The sequence below is a fragment of the Phaseolus vulgaris genome, chromosome 7 (assembly GCF_051622355.1).
Source record: "Phaseolus vulgaris cultivar YP4 chromosome 7, ASM5162235v1, whole genome shotgun sequence".
NCBI lineage: Eukaryota > Viridiplantae > Streptophyta > Magnoliopsida > Fabales > Fabaceae > Phaseolus > Phaseolus vulgaris.
Window position 1 is genome coordinate 8,417,721 of NC_143504.1, and position 10,068 is coordinate 8,427,788.

The 10,068-nt window shown below is 36.4% G+C and overlaps 1 pseudogene; it reads right to left on the reverse strand.

Moving 5' to 3' along the window:
- Positions 1 to 5,135: 5,135 nt before the first annotated feature.
- On the reverse strand, positions 5,136 to 5,482 carry LOC137828096 (large ribosomal subunit protein eL27-like; annotated as a pseudogene).
- Positions 5,483 to 10,068: the final 4,586 nt, after the last annotated feature.

A 10,068-nucleotide genomic window follows, 5' to 3' on the forward strand; every position in this document is an offset into this window, starting at 1 on the left:
ATTTATACTAATATTAATAATAATATTAAGAATATTAATAATATTAATAATATGCATAATATTAATAAATATTAATAATATGAATATAATATTAATTATAATAATGTTAATATAATATTAATACGTATAAATTATGTTAATAATAATAAGTATAATACAAATAATAATATGAACAAAAAAATTTTCTGGTCTAGTGGTTAACTCTTCTCTCCTTACCAAGAAGGTCTTGGGTTCGAATACTGATGCGCTTTCTCCCCAATATTAATTGGGAAACACTTAATGCACGACTTGCCCATTTATTTAAGGTGGGGTTTGTTTTATGTGTTACTATTACAATTAGTACCATTATTTCAGTTCATTGACCTTTTCCAGAAACTGAAGAATAGTTGAATTTTAAAACGGTAGGTCCATTAATTACATCCATTTTCAAAGGAAACAAACAGATTCCAACCTCCAAATATTACTTACTATGCAAGGTTCTTGTGATTAAAACTTGTATTTCTTTTCCACTACGAATCACAACATTAATTATTGTGAACTTTAGCTATTATTTTGGAATATATTTCTGGAGTAAATCTGCCAAATTAACTTTAGCTATTATCATTGAATCATGGTGATGAGCTAAAAGAAATGTGATATGATTGAAAAAATATCTTTTAAATGAATACGGAAAACAAGTAAAATTTTTATTTGACTTGTTATAAATGTTCTAGTACTATTGTTAAAATCCTTTGGGGATATACTAAAGTCCACCTTGTTAATTGAAAAGAGGACTCTACAATATACAAAGATGAATGAATGATGATGATAATGTCCTGGAGTTTGTGACTTTCACTTTTTACCGTAGTAGTTTTTGAGATAGTTTTATATCAAACAGCGAATAATAAATTAGTTTACTGGAAAGGAAAAAAAAAATGAGAAAGCACGTGAGTGAGTATCTGAGACAGAAGGTGAAGTGATGATGATTCCAAAGTGGATTTTTATTCAGAGATTCAAAAGTTATTATAAAGATAATCACCATCCTTATTCCAAAAAACAAAACAAAAGGGAGATACTGATGTGTCTCCCAGTGTTCATGCATCAACTGTTATGTGAGAGTGGGAGAAGACAAGGTGGTCCATGTGGGACCCAGCTGTTTCATAGCTCCTATCTAAAATATTTATATTTATATAAATACTTTTTTTTTCTACACATTATACTGGTCCCTTCATCCAGGAGACAAAGCTAAGAGGGACCCAAAAAAAAGAAGAAAAAGAAACAAACACCTACTTTTTTTTACCTGAACTACTTTTCTTAATAATAATTCATAAATATAAATAAAATGTTATATATAATTGTAATTTGAATGTGAAAAAATAGAAATAATTGTCACACCATTTCTCATCACTCAATCCGTCCATCATACAATAATCACACTCTTATTTAACGCTTACCAAACAAAAAATACTCATTTTATTTGTTTTATACTTCAATTTAAAATTCTAATATATATTATTATATTATTAAAATAGGTTGTAAAATGAATATAATTTTTTGGAGTGTTAAATTATTTTTTATTTTAATACCCGAAAGAAAACGCTCATGCTCATGATAATAATATTTTAATAGTATATGTTATATTTTTAACTTAAAATTTCAATATATTATTATATTATTAAATTGCGTGCTCAAAATATATTTATTTTAAAGAGTCTCAAAGTACTATTTTTCACTTCCATAAATAATCCACAAAATGACTTTAGAACACATGTTACTCCTTGCAAGGAAAACGCCAAAAAAGAACGTGTATGAGTCTAACTTTGTAAGGCAAAAATTAAAGAAAAAATTATTTTGAAAATCCACATTTTCTTTTAGTTCTATTTAACAATTTTATATATTAATAAAATATTAAATTAAATTATTTGATTAAACTATAAATTAAATTAAATTATTAAATAAAATATTAATAAAAATTGTTGTAAGATGATATTATAAACTGGATGTCTGTATTAGGTCGCACAACTAAAGCCCTGCTTCTCCTGCTTCTCTAACCCAGCTAACTCCACCTACTACATCTTTACCATTCTATTACTTTTATTAGAGTTTTTAAATAAAAAACTATATTATTTTTTATAATTTATTTTATTTATTTGATAATTGTTATTAATAGTAAAATATTGTATTATAACTATAAAAATAAATATAAATAAAATATTATAATAAAATAATAATTTATGAAAATGTAATTTGAATTTACGAGAAAAAGTATAAATGCTAAAGAAAAATATTCTTTCGACACCACTTTTTTTATTTTGATAATTATTATTTATAATAAAATATTTTATTAAAATAATAGATATAATATAATTATATATCAAATGTTATAATAAAAGAATTATTATGAAGTTGTAATTTTAAGGTAAGAGAAGATTGAACTTACTTAATCTTGGCACAATAATAGGAAAATTTAAGTAACTGGTACAATTTGATTTATTTATTACTAATTTGTGTAATTTTTTTATTTATTTATTACTTATATAAGCAAATCGTATTTAGTGAACATGATTTTATTGCATAAATTGTATTAAAATTGGACGAATTCAATTAATTGAAGAAGAAGTTGTTAAATGTTAGTAGATTTTAGTAGAAAATGATAAATTACATAAAAAAGTTAGAACAAAATTTAAAAAATTACACTAAATTCGTGAAAGTGCAAAATGACTTTGGATTTAAATAGTCGGAAACTGATCTTGCCGACAACTAGAACGTGGAGGAATCGCTTTGTAGTACTCTCTGTCCCGTCTACGCGACTGTGTTATCTGCAAAATCACCCTCAAAACCTTCTCTAGGATCTCCAAACGCGACCTGCAAAACACACAGACGGCGCCTCTAGCGGCCGTTTGCACTCTGACGATCAAGTTAGATCACAGAACCACCAATGAGAAAAACTAGTAGTGTGTGTGAAAACTCTTGCTCTCTCTTTTTTCCTATCCCCTCTGAATCTCTCCCTGATTCTCTCTTATGCCTCTCTCTGTATCTGGGCCTAACAGAATTCTGTTATGCCCCTCTGGCATGTGTCAGAACTCTGTTATGCTTTTCTGAGACAACGTACCTCCAGAATCAGTAGAGTGTGGGTGTCTGTGTGTGTCCGCGCGTCTCTGCGCTTGACTGCGCTTGTCTGTACCTTTAGCGGTACGGAGTGCACCTTTATCTGGACCGCGCCCTTCTCAGATGATGACACGTGGAGGCATGCGACTCACATCTGACCCTACACGTGTCACTACTTGAAGGGCTCTAGCGCTTCTCTTTGTGCGCTAAGTTATTCCCTTGCGGAGTAACTTAGCATATTTCTTCCATCTGGGTAAATCGCATACTCTCAGGAGAACGCCAGGTGTGGCTGGTCTAGGCACACTCACCAAGCGTTGCTCTCTGCGCAGACGGCTTACCCTTCACACATGTAATGGGTTGAGGGAATCACCAATCACTGATCGGTTTACTAGCTCCCTCAGGCCACTCTTGTGCGCGATTCCCTGAGATGTGCTCATGCGAGGTCCATGCGTAACGCTCTCGCTGGGAACCTCAGTCCCAGTTTAACTGCGTGTAACACGAGACGCCAATGACTGATCAGTGCTCTATTGCTTCTTGCGTTCTGCCCCCAGGCGCTCATCTGGGAACTGGTCTGTTGGTGACCACTTGGTTACTGACACCGATCACCGTTCTGGGTGATCTGTGCCCTGACCTCTCTGCCGCCTGATCTGTCGGTGGTCACTTGGTTACTGACCCCCGATCGCCGCTCTTAGCGATCGCTTCCCTGATCTCTCTGTCACCTGGTCCACGTGTCACCCTGCGAGTGGTCCACGTGGTTCTCTGCTGCTGACGTCATCGACTACCGATGACCGATCGGATCAGAAACAAAGTGGTGAAGGCAAAGACGAGTTCGGTTAATCAAGATTGCGTTTCCACTTTCTGAAATAGATATTGTTGTTTAAGTGGTGAACTGGAAAAAAAATACTTTCAGGAATGCAATTTCTTATCACTCCATTGAATAGTAGTTAACGAAAACAATTTTAAAAGAAATGGGAAAATAAAAATCAGTAAAAAATGACAATTTTTTAATTAAAAATAACAATGAATACGTGTGCATCAAACATATCAGCATCATCATCATCTTAATTTTTGTTCTACCAACTACATGAACCTGCCATAATGATAATTGGTACCACCACACCACATGTAAGCGTAAATTATACCAAGCCATGACTTCTCACTCCCTTTGTTATCATCAATGCTTTAATAATTATTTTAGTTTCTTTCAAATCAAAATTTCACTAATAAAGTTCTACATTTTTTAAAAAATTTGTCAAAGTTGGATTCGTGCACATTCACCACTCTCCCAATTTCTTAAAGTTAAAATTGTATCAAGCAGGAACCATTTTAATTAAGTTCAAAAATTATTTTTTAATAACTAAATAAAGTACGCTTTGTCACCACTTTCCCAATTAATACAAATTTGCGTTAATCTTTAATAACATCTTCTTCGACTAAATGGAATCGTTCGATCCTAAAATGATTACAGTGTAATAAAATTATATTCACAAGACACTTATTCATAAGAAAAAGGAAAATAGCTAAATGGATAATAAATAAACCAAATTGAACCAATTACTTAAATTTTCCACTATAATAAAAGAGAAGTGACTGAATGTTGATGGAGATTTGTTGTTGAAACCCCACCTTTGACTCCTCCCAACATGTCGTACGTATGATCTTTCAAAATATTAGTGGGAAACTAATAATTGATCTCTTTCTCTTACTTTGAATATAAAGTATAATCCTTCTTTCTAGATCAATCTCACCTTCTAGCCCCTCCGAGCTCTATTTCCCTCATCCTTTCCCTCCTCACACTCCAACTATGCTCATTCCAATATTATTTTTCATGTTCATATTGCTTCTGATGTTTTCATCTTTTACACTGGGATACTACGTAGCTTTGTAAGTATGCATGCATATATATATATATATATATATATATATATATATATATATATATATATATATATATATATATAACCTCAAAATAGCATTATAAAGCAATAATTAAAGCGACAAAGCGAGATCCAATGCAAACGGTTGAGAACACAAACGTACAATTTTGCTCAGAACCTCGAGGCGCTTCTTGGTCTCTCCTCGAGGGCAGTGACCTTCTTATCCTTGGCGTGGAGGACGTCGGAGGAGATGGTGTTCTTGAGAGCGTGTAGCGCGTGGGCATCAAATGCCGGTAGTTGACGAGCTTGATGAAGGCCTTCACGCCCGACTTCTTGGCGGAGTCCTTCTTTATGACCATGCTAGGGTACTTCTTTATCCCTGCAACTGCAACCAAACAGTGGCCGTAGGGGCGCTCGCGCGTGCCCTCATCGAAGGTTCGCACTATCATTGCCTTCTTCCCCGCGTAACGCCCCTGCACCACTATCACTTTTTTGTTCCTCTTCAGAAACTTCACCATTTTTTAGCCTCTTTCTCTCTTTGTGCCGTCTCACTCACTGTGAACCTCAACTTAGTGCTTCTTCTTCGATTTCCACTGCTAACTGGTCAAAAATTGGAAACTTTTCACTAACTGGTTCAGATTCAGGGGAAGTCACCACTGAACCCGTCAACCAAGCCGACTCCACCATCGGCTCCCAACACAACACGAAATTCCCCATCGTAGCCACCTCTCCGGCGTCACTTCGGAGAACACACCGACGGTCTAGGGAAATGCAGTTTCACGCACCAAAGTCTCCATGGACTCTCACCAATGCTTTAACTGTACCATTATTGTCAGGAATGGCACCAGGTTTTGGGTGGTGAACACCATATATTTTTGGAGGACTCATGCAAAGCTTAATGCAGCCGCTGACACAGATTGGTATCAGCTGTGGCTACAAGCTGGAACAGAGAAGAGGCAGTTCAAAATTGAAGTTTGGCGGCGGCGGCCAATTGGCGGGGCTCAGCCCGACGAGCTCGTCTGCTTGATGGGAAGCGGCGACGAAGGTGACGTAATCAGTGTAGTATTTTATGAAAGTAAGTAACCTTTTTCTGTTTGGTATTGAAAGATCTCAGAGCCCACCTTGTAAAGTAACCTCGGAATGCACAGTGAATCCTCATGGCGGCGGCCGTTTCCACTGCCGCCGGAGGGAGTGAGCCGCCGTGTCGGGTATTCCGGTTGCAGGTCCATTGGCGGGGCTCAGCCCAACAAGCTCGTCTGCTTAATGGGAAGCGGGGGCGAAGGTGGCGTAATCAGTGTAGTATTTTATGAAAGTAAGTAACCTTTTCCTGTTTGGTATTGAAAGATCTCAGAGCCCACCTTGTCAAGTAACCTCGGAATACACAGTGGATCCTCATGGCGGCGGCCGTTTCCCATTCCGCCGGAGGGAGGGAGCCGCCGTAGCGGGTATTCCGGCTGCAGGCCCATTGGTGGGGCTCAGCCCGACGACCTCGTCTGCTTGATGGGAAGCGGCGGCAAAGGTGGTGTACTGTTGGTCTAATCATTGTAGTATTTTATGAAAGTATTGAAAGATCTTAGAGCCCACCTTGTCAAGTAACCTCGGAATGCACAGTGAATCCTCACGGCGGCGGCCGTTTCGACTGCCGCCGGAGGGAGTGAGCCACCCTGGCGGGTATTCCGGCTGCAGGCCCATTGGCGGGGCTCAGCCCGACGACCTCGTCTGCTTGTTAGGAAGCGGCGGCGAAGGTGGCGTTGGCGGTTGCACCGAATGATGAGAGTGAGAGAAAGAAAGAGAGAAGGGAGGAAGCAATGCGCTCTTTGTGATGTTCTTGTGATATTAGAAACAGCAAGAGCTGGGTGAAAGGAGATTTTAGAGTCAGATACGGTGAATCGAGAGGAAAGATAGAAGGAAACATGAAGAGAGCTGGGGAAGAGGTGGCCATCGTGTTCAATTTGATACCGAAATAAGCTTCTTTTCCCCGGTTTATTAGTAAACAACGATGAGTTATTAATTCTAGCAAACTAACAGAATAATAAACTCTGACATATGATGTTCTGCGACTGCCACCTTGGATTTGAATATGGATTTCGGATTTTGTTGTTTCGAGGCGCGCGGCGTCATTGTCAGAATGAATGGTGGTTGTTGGCGATAAGACTGTGATCGTCATCTGCGGAGATAAAGGTTTAAGATTTGGATTTTGTGGGTTCCTCAACCTTGCAATGACGTGTGAAAGCCAACCAAAGAAATACAAATTTAGTTAATTTACTTGAATGTGATATTATAAAATACAGTAATAACTTGTTGATTAAAATATTATCATTATACATATGTATGATTCTAGCAAGAGAATGTATGCTATGCTTGTTTGGTTTCTGTGAATTGCCCACTTTATTAATTCCTTCCTTTTTGGATTGTTATTAATTGATAGCTAATAATTTTGAGATTTGATTAATGTTTAGAAGGTGTGAAGGTAGCAGAGTGGGTGGTATAAGAAACTCATTCAATAACAAAGGTGATGGATCACAGGACTTCAGCAACTCAACAATCATCATCAGCGATGCAGGGTGGAGACTTAACCCAATATTGAACTTGCAGGTAGGTTCGTAGATAGGAAAGAATGTACAAGAGTTGGTGTACATCAAGTGGAAAAAAAGAAAAAAGTAACACTTCAATTTTTTTTCCACGAAGCTGTGGACCACAAGACAAAAACAACAGGTAAATAACTTCTTCTTCTTTTTTAAGAAAAAAGCAAATTACTTTTGAGTGAGACGTGTAGCAAGCATGTATTGGTGTTAATTTGTGGTGCAAAAATTGTTCCAGTTGGAACTTCCCAAGTTGGAAGCGCCGCAACGCATTCCTCCTCTGGTGTGGGGGTGCATATGGATTGCTGAAGCATATATCATAGGTTTGGGAAGAGCTGCGAGAGCGATAGTATCAGGGGGCCCTTATCGGTGTTTTTCAGCTGCGCATACCAATGACCTCTATTCTCTTTCTAAAGGTAAAATATGTCAACCTCCTCTCATACTTCATCAAACTTACTCAAAATAACCAAACGTCCTCTACTTCTGTACGTCATTTTAGTCCTCACGCACCAATTACTCAATTATTGTCTCGGGATTCTACCGCACCATCTCTTCTTAAATGTTTTAAAAAGGTATTCCTGTACTAAAAAAGGGCCTCAACAAAGTTCAAAAACGTTGAGGTACCATTGGTAGCAATTAAGAAAGAAAGTTGAGGGTTTAGAAAAATTTGAGCTACACAACCCAATACTTAATTGTAACAATTACTGGTAGAAGGAGAAATATGATGTAATTATCAAAAGTAACATTTTTTAAAAACTAAATAATAATGGTAGATGGGGTCACTGGGTATTTTATTCCTAAGGAGTTATCTAATGGAAACTACACGTGGCTATTTTCAAACAGTATACTTTTGACATGTGTGGCCACACGCTCGGTTTGGTACTAGTGGCAGGAGTTATCTAATGGAAACTACACGTGGCTATTTTCTTCTGTACATTTACACACTTTCAGATAAAGCATTTTCATTTACTAAAACTTTGGCAGATTCTTCCTCTACACCATATACTTTCTTACTATGTTGAAAAGTATGATTTTTTTTTTCATTATATAAGAAATGGAGATGTAACGAAGATTATGTTTTATTTAGAATTATTTAAAATTTGTAAAAGATTAAAACTGTTTTTTCTTAATTATTACGGAGATGGAGGGGACAAAGGTGGAGGTTGAATTTGCCAAAACTTTTATTTACTTAAAACGGTATTCTTAACATTCAAAGCTCACTTAATCATTATCTTATATATTGCAGGAAGCGAAGCCATAACAAACTCCCTCAATAATGAGGGTAACGACGTCCAATATTTTCACAACACGACAATTATAATTCTTGCTTAGCGAAGTTTAAATTAAAAAAAAAAGTTATTGTATGAATTTAAAGTTTCATTTTCGTGAACATGACAAATCTTTTTTATAAAACCCAACGAAAAATATAATTCACTTTTTTATAGTGATCTAAGCTTCGTCTCTAAATAGTAAGTCAGGTTGGGTTTGGGCTCACTTCCTATGTGGAGGCCTAGTTCAACATTAACCTTTAGGGTTTTCAAACAGGGGTATAGCCAGCAGTAAAGACAGACAGTGAGAGAAAAGATTAAAGAGAGAGAAAGTTTCGCTCAGCAAATTCCGGCCACCATTGACTCTTTGTTCACCGTTGGATCGGGCTGAAATTTTGTCAGCAGGTTCATACTTTATGTGACTTCAATCTGACCGTTCGGATCTTGCAGAAGTTGTTTGAGCAGAGATAAATTCATCTCACACTGCAGCAGCGTTTTTCAGCGTTTCTTTTTGAGAACGGGGATTTTATGGATCGGGTTGAAATTTTGTCAACAGGTTCATACCTCGTGGTTCTTCAGTTTGACCGTTCGGTTTATTCAAAAGTCACTTGAACAGTGACATATAGACCGCGTACGGTAACTGCAGTTTGTGAATTTTTCAGGTTCCTTGTTCTCTGTTTTCATCTCTGTTGTATTGTTATTTGGCTGATTATTGAGCACGAGTTGTGCTGTAATTTGAGACTCTATGTGTAACCTAATTTGATCATAGTGGAGTTTTGACTGGCTTGTGCCCGTGGTTTTTACTTCTCACATTGAGAAGGTTTTCCACGTTAAAATTTCTGTGTCTTCCTGAAGTGTATTTTTGTTGCTGCGATTATTTGTTATTGCTCCTCAGATATTCTTGCGAGTTGGAGAAATTATTATCCGCTGTTTATTAACTCTAGTTGAATTGAGTTTTATTGTCTTAAATTTTCCATCAGAGTCCGTCTCAAACAGTGATTGTTACTTTATTAAGAATGATCTTAAGAATTTTATTATTGGTCTCTTAGTTTGATATTCTCTTCATAAAGTAGCTCAGTTTGAATACAAAGTTCTTTATCTTATTTTTTGCACAATTAGCACTCCAAAATATAGTTTGAATTTTTAAGAAGATCATTAATACTTCATTCATTGTCAAGTAATTTTCGTCGGCGAATAATGCCAGAAAAATTAAAGGGTGTTTGATAAAAGATATTTAATTAATTTAAATTATGT